The sequence below is a fragment of the Hetaerina americana genome, unplaced genomic scaffold (genome assembly GCF_022747635.1).
Source record: "Hetaerina americana unplaced genomic scaffold, ioHetAmer1.1.p SCAF_16, whole genome shotgun sequence".
Classification (NCBI taxonomy): domain Eukaryota; kingdom Metazoa; phylum Arthropoda; class Insecta; order Odonata; family Calopterygidae; genus Hetaerina; species Hetaerina americana.
This window is the reverse complement of record NW_027286719.1, coordinates 12862833-12878367: the sequence shown is the minus strand read 5'-3', so window position 1 is coordinate 12878367 and position 15535 is coordinate 12862833. Positions and strand designations below refer to the sequence as shown.

The 15535-nt window shown below is 36.0% G+C and overlaps 1 protein-coding gene across 1 annotated transcript in view; it reads right to left on the bottom strand.

Moving 5' to 3' along the window:
* LOC139687021 (hydroxymethylglutaryl-CoA synthase 1-like) overlaps positions 1–7461 on the bottom strand; it is a 56667-nt gene extending 49206 nt beyond the window's left edge. The window contains exons 1-2 of the mRNA XM_071584118.1: positions 7229–7461; positions 5243–5411 (exon numbers count right to left, since the gene is read on the bottom strand). The gene's annotated coding sequence lies outside the window, so the exon portion shown is untranslated. The remainder of the gene's footprint in view (positions 1–5242; positions 5412–7228) is intronic.
* Positions 7462–15535: the final 8074 nt, after the last annotated feature.

Sequence of the window (15535 nt, the reverse complement as noted above, 5' to 3'; positions counted from 1 at the left end):
AGGAGTGGGGGAATGGGTGATGTGAACGGCACTGGGTAATTAGGTGATTAAGTAGCAGGCTGGGAAGGGTAGTAGTAGTAGTTTTGAGGGGAGGCGACCGACAGCTAAGGTCATTTGCGCCATAGGGGAAGGACAGGAAATGATGAAGGGTGGAGAGAAACCCGGCGTCGGCATTAGCCTGCTCTTTACGAAAGGCGCCAAGGGGTCCGCGGCTTAACGTCCCATCCGACGGACGGCGTACTCACTCAAAGTGCCCTCCACAAAGCACCTCAAGTAGGGATCGAGATACCTCTGAAAAATATTCAACACCGCCGGGATTTGAACCCGCGCCCTCAGGGTGGGAAGCCAGTACGTTAGCCCCCGCACCATCTCGATCCCCTGGGAAGGGTTACTACATTGTTGAAAAAGTTTTGCTTGGTGTCAGTTTAGTTGGCAGATGAGTGAGGAAAATACAATAACGGGGAACGTGAAGGGTAAAGAAATCCGTTGGACATCTCCTTTGTAATCCATGTGCTGAAGTATTTCTAATTGCTCCAGCACATCGAAGCGGCGACCTTTCTCCTCAAAGTGCATGATTTCGGGGATGAAATTGCTGCTGTGACCATGTCTCTCACGTGTTTGGGGAAGAGTGACGTGGAGATGTTTTTTCTAAAGCATGCTCGGTGCTCCTTTATTCTCATCTCAAATCTCCTTCCCGTCTCGCCTATGTATATCCAGCTGCAGTCTTTGCAGAGGAGTTTGTACACCCCACTCTTGTGCATGGGTTTAACTTGGTCCTTGGGTGTGGGAAAACCATCTGCAGAAAACCACCCACAGTGGTGGAGATTCCCTTTTCTTGGCAAATGCCATAAATGTACAAAGAATCCTCCCAAAAGAAAAGGTGAGACCAGACTTCTACAATAAAACAAAATGAATCAACCTGTTATGCCTCCTCCTCCACCCCCTCTTCCTAACTCAACCAATCCTTGCTTTCCTCCCTCCTTCCAGAGCTATATATACTGTGTTTGACTTGTATTTTTACCAGATGATGTTAAACCATAACGAAACCTAGGTTGTAAATGAAAATTTTTTTCCATGTGGAAAAGCCAAATGGTTTAATTTTAAGTTCAATTTGATGCATACCTTAGATTACACTGATCCACAACATTACACTCATGAATGAGCCACGTTAATAAAGAAATTACATAGCATACACCAAATTGCAACATCTCAACATAAGGTTGTTATTCGACACACCTCAATTAAACAAATTTAGTTTGTAATATTTGATTCAATATAGCTCCATAGCGTAATCATTTCATATTTCTGTGAAATGAATTTGGAATTAAAATATTGCTTGATAATTTTAACCTAATGGTATTTTACACAAAAGCTACTTTTGCTCACATAGAAACTTATAACTTAATATAGCTACAAGCTAGTTGTTGGGCAGAAATTCCATGCCAGGAAGCTAGACGTTAACTTCAACAACTGTAATAATGATAATATTTTTTTGTCCACTGATCAAACAATTCATGTAAGTAAGGGAGTCCTCAAACAAAGACAAGTACATAATACAGGTACATTTCAACACAACAAACATGCTTGAAAAAGAACATTTACATTAGAGTATGTGATTAAACAGTGCCATTGTTATTACTTGTCATTTAAACATTCACTTAATGAATTAAAACATTTCAAATGGAGGAAGTTCTTGAGTTTCAATTTTAAAGAAAATTAGCATATTTTAAGCACGTCTTTAATTGCTTTTACTTTTTAATGCTATTCTATAATCAAATCAGATTTCCATAATGCCGTGACATGAGTGATGTTTGCAGAGGCAAATGGATATGAACAGCCAATGATAGTAGTTTACTAAACAGTACCAAAGATTTCTTGTTTTACTATTTCATATCAGACTGTACTACCTACCACAAGCTATCCATGATATAAAAATGCTAATCATAAAATACAAGGTAAATGATTTAAAAATTGAATCCATGAATATGTAAAAACCATACATGTTTTTTCAGTGAATGTAAATAACCTGCAACTGCAGTTTTTTAATCACAGGGAATTATTATTTCAACCAACAGCATTGATTGAAATGAAATGTTTTCCTTTTATCAACCTCCAAGAACCTGGATTGCCATGCATAAGGCATTAACTGCACTCTTCCCCAATTCTTCTGTCACATAAGAATTAGCATCAGTCACAACCCATGCCACATTTGCGAATGGCTTTAATGGAATAACTACCAATGCCATTCGAAGAAGAGCATTGGACGACTTACGAGTTACAGAATTACCTCCCGGGAGGGGCTTCAATAACCGAAGACTTACAAAAATGCCTGTATTTGCATTAATCCAGTAGATTTAATCCAGCCATGAGTTTAAATTAAGTAATTCTCAAGAAAACAACCAGGTCTTATACCTATTTATGCCTAGATTGTTTTCTCGCTAAGCTTGAGTGTAACTGCTAGATATTTCGGCCAAGAAATTAAATCATTATATTTATTTATTTATCGACTTCATTGGGCGAGGTTGAGACTAATAGTCCCTTCTTCCACCTAACCCTACATTACAGACATTATATTGAAGACAATCACATACAATCAAGCCCTAGATGAATGGAAATCCACCTAGGCGGGAATCGAACCCGCGACCTTTGGGTTGGTAGGCAAAGAGGCGAATTATAAAGCAATTTAAAAATGAAACCAGAATAATTTCCTACAATATTTTGGAGAGAAATGTTTATCTTAACAGTAGTCAAAATGATTAGTGATAGGTTATGATATACTCACAGTTCATAGGTAATAACAGGTAAAGTATAAAGACAATAACATATTGATTGTACTATAATAATTTCATTTCCTCCTTTTTCACCTCCTAATTAAATACTGCAATAGTAAAATCAGTCATATTCTGCACAAAGAGCAAATTTGGAACTTTTCTTTGCATTGCTAATAAAATTAATACTGTTCTAAATCAAGTCATAAAAAACCCTGCCAAGCCACACTACAATTTCACATAATCTGAATTTCACCCATTCATATTCCAACTACTGCTCCTCCTAAACCATTTGATATTTGGTTGAAAATTGAAAACACCCTTCAAACAGCAATTTGAGGCAAGATTGCTTAAAATATATGGCATTAATGATTGCATGCTTATAATAGTCAATGGAAGGTCAACTTCTGATTGTTTAGTTGCCTTAAAATATCGCAAAAACCAAGAATTCTTCATCAAAATTATTGTAATTATAGTTTTAACAGTTTTCCTGAAGGATTTAAAACAATAATTCTTACAAAATCTGAAAATTAATCAGGGAAGAAACCAGCCACTTCACTGTTATGAATATGTTATCATTAGTCAAATCATATTTTTTTTCCTGATATGATACGGAGAAGTTCTACAAGAGACGTAACATAACCAAATATTTTCTGTTGTTCATGCAGTAGAAGTTTTACAATAGATTATTTGCCCTGGGAGGGGACAACCTATTCTCAAAACTGTTATTAAGCTGGTTGTCAATTCATACATTTCAAATTTGTCAAAGTATGCTCTCTGAAAAGTTCAACACCATTACTGGTAATAACATAAAACTGTAAAAAACCCCTTGCAATCCAATTTTAAGCAGGAAAATTCAAAAAAACACAGAGAATTCAGCAACATGCTTGAAAAAGCTTAATGAATCCTAAAAAAACATTAGTAACTGATCTGCTTCCCTTCCTAAAGGCACTTGCCTTGTTGGAAGATGACACATTGAATATCAAACTAAGAAAATGATACTAAAATATTCTTCTGTTTCACTGATAATGAAAAGACCCTGAAATATTTTAAAACCTCGGTATCTAAATTAACCTCTAGAAACTCACTGGCATGCTCCCCACAATTATTTAAAATACAGGCAGTACAATTTACTTTAAGTACCACGGGATTATTATTTTAACAAGTTTGTACAACTCTTTCTTGTGCGATACTAATTATGTTCTGCATATATTACTTAATTTATGCAAATTTAGTAATTTAGATCAATATAGAAAATATTAGGAAGAATCTATTTGTAAGTCACAAGATTATATTAAAACGGGACTTAATGTGATGCTAAGATATAACCATAAGAGGCATTTTATGATCAGAAATTAAAGAGGGTTTATAATTTTGTACCACATTCAAAAATAATGTTATAAAAATAAAAAAGATAATAAAAATTTCATAATGCCTTTTTTGCAATATGTGTGGACATTCTGCCCATTGGGTGGAGCATTTGGCTACGTAAAGAGGGCCTGATGACATTCCTCACTCCTAAAATCAACCTGACTGTATGATTATTTGGGTGTAAAATCTTCCTGGGAAACCACAGATACTGAAGCATAAGGACCCGGCACCCGTTACCTGAAGAGTTAATTTCACAAGCCATTATGACCTGAGCAAAGTGTGGTCATTCGTCACCTATCAAACTTATGGGTTGAATATTATGATTTTCCATGCACTATAAGTCAAATATTCACATTCGTGGTGGTTACAATGGTTTGTGGTGGTGATATCTTAGCTATTGGAAGCAAACACAGAAGAAATATCCACAGTAGTCAACCTGAATAGTTTAATATGTGAAGGTAGAGCTAACCTATTGCAAAATGTTAACCCATATAGCAAGTGAAATTCACATGTCAGAGAAGTGGGCCAGTTCCTTCCCTTCACTCACCCGTGGTTTCCCATTACGCTCCGGAAAAGTCACACAACAAGGTTAAAGCTGCTCTATAACTGAACTGCCCCTGCATGACCTTACTTCCCAGACTCATTACCCCCATGTCTCTCACCACAAGAACCAGCAAGTGGAGAGCATGTACCATTATGCTACATACACAGAAAATAATGACAAATAGCTGTCATGAACTTTATTAATCAGCCCAATGCATCTTATTGAGTAAGAATTTAAAGTAAAATTCTATTTCATCCTATCATTCATAAGTACACAATTATTCAATTAAAATATGAAAATATCTGACCGCCCTCCAGTATTTTTACAATTCAGATGAATGTAGATATTTAACATACATATTATTTCCACAATTCAGAGGGGCAACATTGTTATAAAGCTTTCTCCCATATTTAATAGTCATATGCTGAAATATAATCTGATCTGACTTTGACTAAAGAAGAAATAAACAACTTCAATTGGGATAGAAAATTGCCCAAGCAATTGCTTGGCCATAAATGCACCAAAATGATTCGAGAAAGTCATTTGAAAAGGAACTTACCAAATACTGCTTAAACTATGCACAAATGAGCATTCTTCAGGATTCTTAAAAAAAGTCAATATGCGTGGCTTATTTGACCAATGTAAAGGCATTAAAAGAATTTGCTTCTTTTAAGAATTTCCAGGAAGTAATTCCTGTAGGATTTCCACACGTCTCTAATTAGCTGCATCTGTAGAAGGAAAACATTAACCAAAAATGTAGGAACTAGAAATAAAACCAACACTTAAACAAAATTATCTGAAGAATCAATTAAGGAAATTAAGAATATTTTATATTTATATCAGATAAAGGAAACAATATAGGTCATTAATGAAGCGCAAAACATTTATACTTACACTACTCTTTGGTCAATATATTTTTATTTGATATAAAATAATTTTAATGAAGGAAAATAAATGGAGCATTAAAGGTGTTGAAAAAACTATGTGATCACATATTTTACTCACCATTAATTACTAAGCTTTACCATTAACTTTAGCTAGCCTCTCTGGTATAACCTCTAATTTTGTCTCAACCTTCCAGAAAAATGAAATGATTTGGGGGTTGGCAACCTTTGAAAAGTCCTCAACTGAAGGATTTTCTAATAAAAGGGAAGCATATTTACTCCTCTCCTTTTGCTATGCCATTACTAATAAAACTGATACTTTTACTTACTTAGATTAGAGTCATTAACATCTTTATTTATATCAAGTCTTAAAATTATTTGTTAGCCAACAACTGAAGTTAAAATAGACACAGATCAACAGGTATAATATACAGGAATATTGGAAATATCTTGTATCTGTAGAATCCACTGTTACGGGACTCCTTGAATATCTCAATGAGGAGTTAATCGAGTCTTGAAAGGATTTTGGGCTGTACTACTATCACCAGATTACATGTTAGTGTGCTCCCTTTCTTATCTATCACAGACTCTCTGGGCAGAAATAAGCAAATGCATCGGATAACTAGAGAGTTTATTCTAATAATTTCATCGTGCAATTAAGTACCATCAACTTTTCATATGCATGAAAGGTTGACTCCGCTTCGTATCAGGAGCACGACCGCAGGTCTACCACGAAAAAATTACCTATAATGAATAACTGCCATAGTAAAACATTAACATGAAAACACTAGTTGAAATTGAGCATCAAACTTTCAGAATCTGCACATTGAAAATGAGGCTATAACTTAACGTAAACCATCATACACAGATATTTATTGAGGTAGTGATAAAAACTCAATAATCAGCTTTTACTAGCAAGTATATTTCAAATACAAAAATCATAACTATTTAAACAAGTCCCACACGGTCGACCGAACATTTTCTCAAGCCCTTATGCTGGCCCCGTAAATACTAGGAAAATCTTTGATATGAGGACTGACCAACACGATTTTTAGAAGTTGCCAAATTACCTCCGACCACCTCAGAAGCATTTCTACTTCAAGCCTAGGCTTCTTGGGCAATTATGTCCCTTCAAATATAACGACAAACACCGACATGACCAAATCTTTTCGGAAATTCCTGAAGCCAACGTTTCATTGGCTACAGTCACAGTGTATTTGAAAACTTTTTTTTAGTATTTAAGGGTCTTTTACTCGCCCTGGGGCAATTAGTACATTTTGTTAAGACGTAGATGCAGAAAGCTTTTTTTCAAAATATTTAAGGATCATGACCCATTGATATATAATGCCATAGACTTTTCCTCTGCCCTCCTGGAGGTATGAACAATATACATCCCAACAAAAATGTATTAATTGCCCCAGGGCGAGTGAAAGAACCTTGAATACAATAGAACAAAAAAGAAAATACTAAGTCACGATTACATTAAGAAAAAAAGGACAAGCAAAAAATCCGAAAATTAACTTTTTCTGGTAAATTATAGGATTATCAGCATATTTGGAGATACGTAAGCCTGATTATACAGCAGAAAACAGAGAAATCTTTTAAGTTTTTCCTTTTACAGACCAAATTAAGTAGTAAATCACCATTGGGAATCCACTTACTGAAGCATAACTTTGACTTCTTCCCAGAGGCCATCATACTAAACACGGGGGCCACACTCATAACTATCTACACAACACTGGAACTCATTCTTATTTACAGTCAGTCCTTCGATCCCCCTAACTACTTCAGCGGGGCCCATGCCTTCCTAGATGCAATCGCTCCAAGAGATGATCGCAATCGTCGAAATATATCGATGTATCGGAAGCAATAGTTGAAATCGTCATTGAAATTTTACACATAGTACGGGAATTTTCTCCCTTGTTTTCATCAAACGTATTGTATTTAGTGAGACTATAAAATCTGAAAAAAGAGAAAATTCTACTTCACTATGTAGTATTATAGTATGTTCAACATCTGCTGAGTGACTAAGAATTGTTATGACTTCATGATGGTTTTCCTCCATTAAAGGAGATCTGTGTTGCTAAGTCGTTTGAATACGCGGGGAAAAACTAGCGAACATAACGCCCAACAGAAGGAACAGCATGCTAATGCTTGTCTTACCACACATAGCATGACCCATAAAATGAGTGTAACCACTACATCTCTAGTAGTGTTACTAGTGGAGTTGCGAACTAGGGCTAGTTTTTTATTATATTTGGGAGTTTTAAATAACGCACTCATTCGACCAATTCACGTGATTGTCTTTCGTGAAATAACTTGCAAATAGCAAAGGTAAAAAGAGACATTTAAGCTGAAAATCAGGAAAACGAGTATGACTAGGTCTTGGTTACATGGTAAAATGTGAAGCGAATGCTTATCATTAGTTTCCCACACCAATTAAGATGTATAAACTTGCATAATTACTTTAAAAATTAATTTTCATTATATATGCTCCATAATATTAGAAATTATCGCAATTCAAGAGATCGCTTGAGTGTTCTCGTCATCCGGAGCAATTTTTAAAATATCACTCTCTCCACCACCGTGTAGTCAATACCTCCTTTTATTGGAATTTTCCAGCTTATTCATCTCGAATTGATTCATCAAGGGCAAGGCTTCATGTGTTCACAATGACTGCCCAATAATGTTCAACGTTTAATGAATTCTTTTGCTAGGCAGTTCGGATGACTTCAACATTTCGGCTCAGGACCGTCTTTCAACTTGAACATACGGCTGTTGCTTGGCTGGTGACTGTCGAATCTCCTATACCCAAAGTTACCAGGTTTGGCGATAGTTGGGCTACTTACAGATGTGATAATTTCGCCAAACATCTGGTACTATTTCATATTAAATACATTTATTTGCATGAAAAAAGAAATCAGCATCTCTAATTGACCGTCCTTGGTGTGCGTCGTTCCTTCCCTGTATTCTAGAAATTATTCTGATAGTTAATATGGAAAGCTTTGCCTTTGTGTGTGTTATCGATGAAGTAAATCGTAAGCATGTGAATTCCATGCTTTTGTGCCCCCCACCATTTATTATTATTACCATTGTCTTAGCTTTCCTTTAAATACAACATATTCCAGATGAACCTTAAAGGGCCTCAGCACCCGTTCCGGTACCGCGTCATGGCATATTAAAACTACCGTTGACAACCCCCCCCCTCGATTTTTGTAGTTTGATATTTGTTTCATACTACATGCTACTACACGGTCGGCTAGTGTTAGATTCACAGGAACGCCTCTGGGAACCGCCAGCTTCAAAGCTGTATCAGTTTTCGCCTACCAGATCTTCCAGGGAAATCAGAGGCGTTTAAGGGCCGTGAAGTAGCCCGCATATATTTGCCAGAAACCCATACGCCATAGGGCTTACAATTAAAAAGGGTGAGCCTCACCTACCTTTAGGTGGATAACTGATTAATCATTGATCAACGACATGAGGTATCACGAAAGTCAATTACTTTGTATTAAATATGTATCTTTTCCTTATTATATTTTTTAAGATCCTATCCCACGTCCTTCAAAACGTTATACGTTTCTTTCACTCTTTCTTCGAGAAAAGTCTCCTAGGACATCTGCAACATAATCTGAAACCCTGGTTACGTGTGCACTCTCAAGAGTAGTTTCTGTAATAGAAAAGGACAACGCTAACTTGCTGTGATTACAAAACCTCATTCATTTTGGTACATAATTTCACTATTTCTTACAATTACTTCAAGTTACTTCTCGAATTCAACACGATAATGGCGATTTTTCGTGATGGCTGGCGCTGTCGGCGGTTTCTGGCCATTTCAGTGCCATCTTTTGGTGAATAGTTTCGTAACATATCTGGCAACTCTGCCCGTTCCATTGATCAATGGTGGTTGTTTTTAAAGGTTACGCGTCTGATCACGTGGTTGAATAAGGATACCCAAGTAATATTTGTGATCAGGGTACTATTGGATAATAATTATGCCGCAAGGAAAATTGAAGGTCAAGGCTAAATTACCTGCATCTGCGAAAATGAAGAAGAGTAAGGGCGTGACGAAAAAACCAAGTAAGCTGTTATTCCGTCAATAGTTTCGGCCATTGCACGGGCTGCAGGAACTTCCGTGCTATGGAAGGATTAGGATTTTTCCGTGTTTAGTTAATATTCGAATATTTTCTTTCAGCTCGTCCTGTACCGCCGAAAGCGAAGAAGACTCCTGAGACACGGAAGTTAAAGAAAGTCCTTCTGAAAACGATCAATGAATCGATGGAAAAGGAGCTGAGATCCAAAGCTTTAAGTGGAAAACAGTCGCTTACGTCTGGAAAAAAGTCTGGCACAAGTGGTACTCCGAAAAAGAAGTGATTTTATTTCAGGCACAAGACTTTTTCAACCTAAGTTAGTGTAACAGCGCACGCGTTTGAAGGGATGGATGTTTCCCCTCTTGTAAGTTGAAGAAATGTTGTTCTACATTTATGACTCTTGATGCTCACATTCGGCGCTTAGACTGAATATTCAACATTTTATTTCTCGCATTATTTGTGTCGTAACTCGTTACCTATACGACTGATGTCGTTAGAATGACAGTATAGTATTTAAGGTTGCAGGTTATTACCTCAGAAATGTGAATCCATTTAAGGTTTAAAGTCAGCAGTTATATGAACGTATTATCTGCACAATTTTTTATATGATTCCTCTTTTTTTCATACTGAATTCCATTTCTCTTGGTTTCATTTTGATTTTGTGACAATTGTTACGTTAGACCTCTTCAAAACAAGTAATATTGATGTAATCTTGTATGACGATGTTAAAAATAAAGAATGACATGCCATCACACATTTTTTAGACTTTAAATCAACCCAGGCGTTAATATAATCTGAATTATGCCGCTCAATTAGTGATGCTGAACAGCTTATTTATATGGGACAACTGGTTGATAAATCTCTAAAACCCATGTGAAAACTGTCAAATGATGTCGCATTCTTCTCCTGCAAAATTTGTTTAGTTTTATTTCCATATGCTATGCGACTGATTAGGGGGGGATCAATGCATTTTACCATATTGTACGAAAGATTTTGCTTCAAGCGAGTACATTGAATTAAGCGTAATTTTTTAAATCATTTTTGAACGATATCACCACTCAGTGAGAGTAACTTTACTATTTCTAGAGTAACTTTATTATTAAACTTTTACTTCGTCATCACAAATTTATTCATGTGATATAGCTCGATAATGAAATTTTCAGTGAATATTGAAATGCTGGTCAACGGTTAATTTTTTAGAGCAGCCGGCAATGTGACCCTTAAATATGTTTGAACTGGGAAAAACTGTGAAGAAAAATTACGGGAATTATTGCGCGTAACTTCACTCGTGATTGAGCCATGCCACTGGTTCCATGAGCCATTTTTGGTAGTTGTAGATCAGTGGTTATTAATAAAATGGTTTTTGAGATTGCGAAATATCACTAGTATGTCTGCATTTATTTTAGTCTTAACTCTAGATATGCCTTAAAATTGTTAAGGAAGAAGTACACTAGAATTTACCGGGCGAGTATGGTTTAATTTTAATGTTACATATTTGTAAATATGGTAATAGGATTTGGCAGCCTCGATTTCTTGTGCCTTATGGAGTATAAACATTTAGCATAAACTTCGTGTTTTTAATTGTTTGTGGCAGCATAGATAAACAATATATCATTGTTTTTCTGAACTCCGTGAGTGGGGTATTTTTCATCATGCTCTCACTGAAATACTGTGTGAAATGACAGATAATTTGCGATGCTGCTAGTTCACTTTCAACAATTAATATAAATTTGGTCTCATGTGAAGCAGAGTAAATGTTTTTGTGTGTGTGTTTGGAACTAATTTTCTGAAGTCTAGAAATAACGGCCAGTCAAAATAAAATGACCAAATAGGACGTTTTGTGCAACTCTCGGGAACTAATATATAGTTGATTATGTATACATATCTATTGTCTCAGGGTGCCCCCTACTACAATACATTTGTTATGATCGTAAAAAACTTGTCAATTAGTCACAATTCAGGCATAAATGCAGTGCTATCTTTGGGTGTGCTTCCATCCTGAATTTCTCATTCTGTGTTTGCACTATGCTTGGACAATATTCAAAGACTTCCCATTTTTTCATCATCCTAATTTTCAGTTCAGTATCTAGGAACTTTTCTCAGAGAAAAAGGAGTATTGAATGTTTCCAAATCAACTCTTGCAGGGATGTTAGATGAGTATCCAATTGTCTAAAAACATTTCAAAAGAGAATATTTTCAAAAACCCCAATTTTGTAAATTCTGAAACCTTAACAAAATAATATCGTAAGAGGACTTGATATTGGAAAGATGAAGTTCACCTGAAACCATCGGTGAATTTAAAAAAATCGATTATTTTAATTTATGATGATCAATATAGTATTAACATTTGAACTATAAATTCATATTTTGTAGGTTAATGGAAAAACTGTATGAATAACTATTATTCTTGTCACAAAATAAAATTACTATACATCCAGAGAAAATCATGATTGAGTCAGTCATCATGCATTAGTTACATATCTAAACAACAATCAACACCATCACATGCAATTATTTTGGTCTGTGCCTGTCATTTCGTAAATTGAAACTTGCTCTCTACGTTAATCCTCATTTTCAAACAATGTACAGTGTGCCACCATCTTTACTATGTGCAATTCATTTTGACTGCTTCTTGATTTTCAGTTAAAAAATTTTTTTATTGATATCAGGAATTCATGATCCTGAAAGAATGGAATATGATAATACAAATTTATATTAAACTTTTTTTTGTGAAGGAATCGCTCATAGTAGAATCAGGAGGAAATTTTTTAGGAAGTTCTTCTTTCATCTTCTCTTAAGTTGCAGAAAATAACTGAAAAAATAACAAATGTTGTCTGAAAACGTGTCCTGAAAATTGGTTCTCAGGTTCTTCTAGTCTTCCCATCCCTATGCGTAGATTAAATTCTATCCTCTACTCCTTTTCTACCATAAACTACTGGCATTTGCAACATTGTAACTACCGCTGTTGCAACAAGCTGTCCTTCCCTTCCCCCCCCCTCGAAAACACATTCCCAAGATTCCACGTGCCTTTTTCACTGATCCATCTGAGTTAATAATAACCTTAACTCCATAAAATCTGCCACCTTAACCAATTATCTCATCCCCGAACACTCAGATGCCCACAGCCAATATTTTAATTACTCTTTATATTTCAATCCTCAAATCCTCCCCAAATCTGGAAGTAGCATGTAGATGAGAGATCTCATAAGATGCTTATGTCATAGTGCTTATTCTTCTTTCTGTTCTCCAGATTATGCATTGGTACCCTCTCGCACATACCTTGCAATCGTTCCCTTCAGCCACAGCTCCATCAGCGCCCCTCTCTCTACCCTGGCTCCTCACCACAAGAACAGCTCTCTTTAACTACTGACAAAGGTGGCCTGAGTGCCAAAATATAAAAATTTGTAAGAGTTCTTTTTTTATGTTTTCTATGTTTGAATTGTTGTTGCTCCCAAAAGGTTGACATTTTTAGTCACCCTAGCTTTTGTTGGATGGGGAGGAATGGAGGTGAAGAAGGTAAGTTGAAAAGGGCAACGAATGAGACTCATAATTTGGATGGATTCCAGCACCATGGATGCTGGAGTCCATTTAAGTTAAGTGTGTCACTACATTAGTGAAGGACACTTACCCTTAGGTAATTTTTATAAAGCTGGCAATGCAGCCCCTATAAGCTGGTAAAGAACTGGTAGCAATGAAGTTATCAGAAGATAACAGTGCCATGCTGCTTTACATCTGTCACTTTTGAGCATATAACTGATGGCCAAATGCTAAAATAATTATTGAAGAGCTGGCCATTGTGAAAGAAGCTTGGTTTCACATTGCTTGATACAGGGACTGCTGGTGCTAATATTTGGGTTCGAATATTTTTCTAGATATGGGGCAAATGTGAGGGGGGAGTTCAAACCATACATAATGCATACTTAGTGGTTGTTTGAAACCCAAATTTAATAGGTAGTTTACCTTTGATTGATGCAAGTTCATCACTTAAGATCTATTTTCATATTTTTTCTTTTTTGGTGGTGTTCCCTTTTACAGTTTCAGCCCTTGTTTTCTTTTCTTTGACCGTCTTAATCAAATATTTCTGTAGACAAAACTATGCCATATTTAACAGCAATAATTTGGTTTACCATGCAAAAATTCAAATGTTTCAACAAGGATATACATGTGTGATTACCTACTTCCTGAAAAATATTGCTTATTTTGCTCCTTTAGCCGTATTTTCTGAAGTAATTTTTTATAAAATGAAATTTTTTGCATTATCCAAATATTGTGTATTCAAGCTTTAATGGTTCTTTGTAATGAAATAATGTGCCACAATTTTATATGGGTGACTCTGTCTAGCTGTCACAAGTTTAACACAAGACAATCATATCATAACAAAAACCATTTCATAGCTGCAGTTACTGGAATGGAGTGCTCAGTTGGTATACATTAGGGAAGTTAAAGAAAAACTTAAATCACAGGATAGTGGAATTTGGTGAATGTGAAGGGCCAATTAAGATAGAAGGAAAGAACATAGATTAAGGAAGTTAATGGGAAGAGCAGAAAGGTTGCTTCAATGCCAAACTCATTGTGCTTTTGTAATAGCAAATATATTTTGTATGAACCATCATTAAAGAAGTTGCACATGAGGAAACTTTGGTACTGCAAAGATTCCATATTGAGTATGCTTTGTAACATTTCAAATACTCTTCTTGAGGAAGTATTCATATGTGAATGTTAACTGCCGCTCATCTTAGAAGGTAACCAACTGATTAGGGGGAGTATGTGAAAACTATTATACACTATTTATTACTTTGATTTTCTGTTGCATATTCAACATTATTTTTGTCAGTCCTCATTTAATACCTATCTTCATGCCATCCAAAAGTCATATTCTCTTCCCCCTACCAAAATTCCTCCTTTTTGTCATCTATTTTAACATTCGATTGCCTCACAGTGTCTCCTATCATGTCTTTTATACTATTTGAATTTAACCTAATAGCTTCCATTCTTTTATTACACTTTAAAAATTCATCATTAGTCTTACGCCATGTCCAACTTATTTTTTCCATTCCTCTCCATTTTATTTCCTGAATGGTTTTCAGTGGCCAATGATATCAAGGATGAGAGGAATGAAGAGTGGAATGAGGGATGGGAGAGGATTAAACCAGGATATGACTCTTGGGGCACAGTCGCTTGCTGGAGAATATTTGGACAAATGGTGCCTGCAAGACCAGTTGGATGTTCTTGGCCCTTTTGCTGTTCTTAAGTGATAAAAGATAACAGTTTGCCCCTGGGTATGGATGTGGTTTGGTGGATGGAAGCTAAGGGTAGATAGAAGACAAGGGGTTAGCCACATTGACACACCAGTTCCCATTAGATTAGTCTGCAGGTGATCAAGAGCGGTTGGTTTCTATTTAATTCTTCGTGATGCTGGATTTTTAATTGAAACCAACCCCTCTGCCAAGTCAAATCTCCTGCAGACATATCTCTTGAAAATCCCCCCCCCCCACAACAATGGTCTTGACCCATATGAATACAATTCCATGTGCAAATCCAACAATAGTTAAAATTCAGACCTGGGCCCCATTGCTTTTCCCTCTTCCATTTATCCTTACAGAACACTAGTCCTCAATTTTTCCTCTTGTTTGCTTCCTCTTTACTTCTTTGTTTGCTATGCAGTCATTCAATATTTATCCTTACCTTATAAAAATGGCCTTACCATAGAAATGACACTGCCTCTCCCTCTTTTTTCTTTTTCCTTTCTCTTACTTGGGTCCATCCTTAAATATCTTTTGTCTCTCACGGCGTACTTTTGTTTTTTTACTGCGCCACACGCTAGCATGTGGTGTGGCAGATATATCTATCTACGCATCTGCAGTGGATACTGTGTTTTTA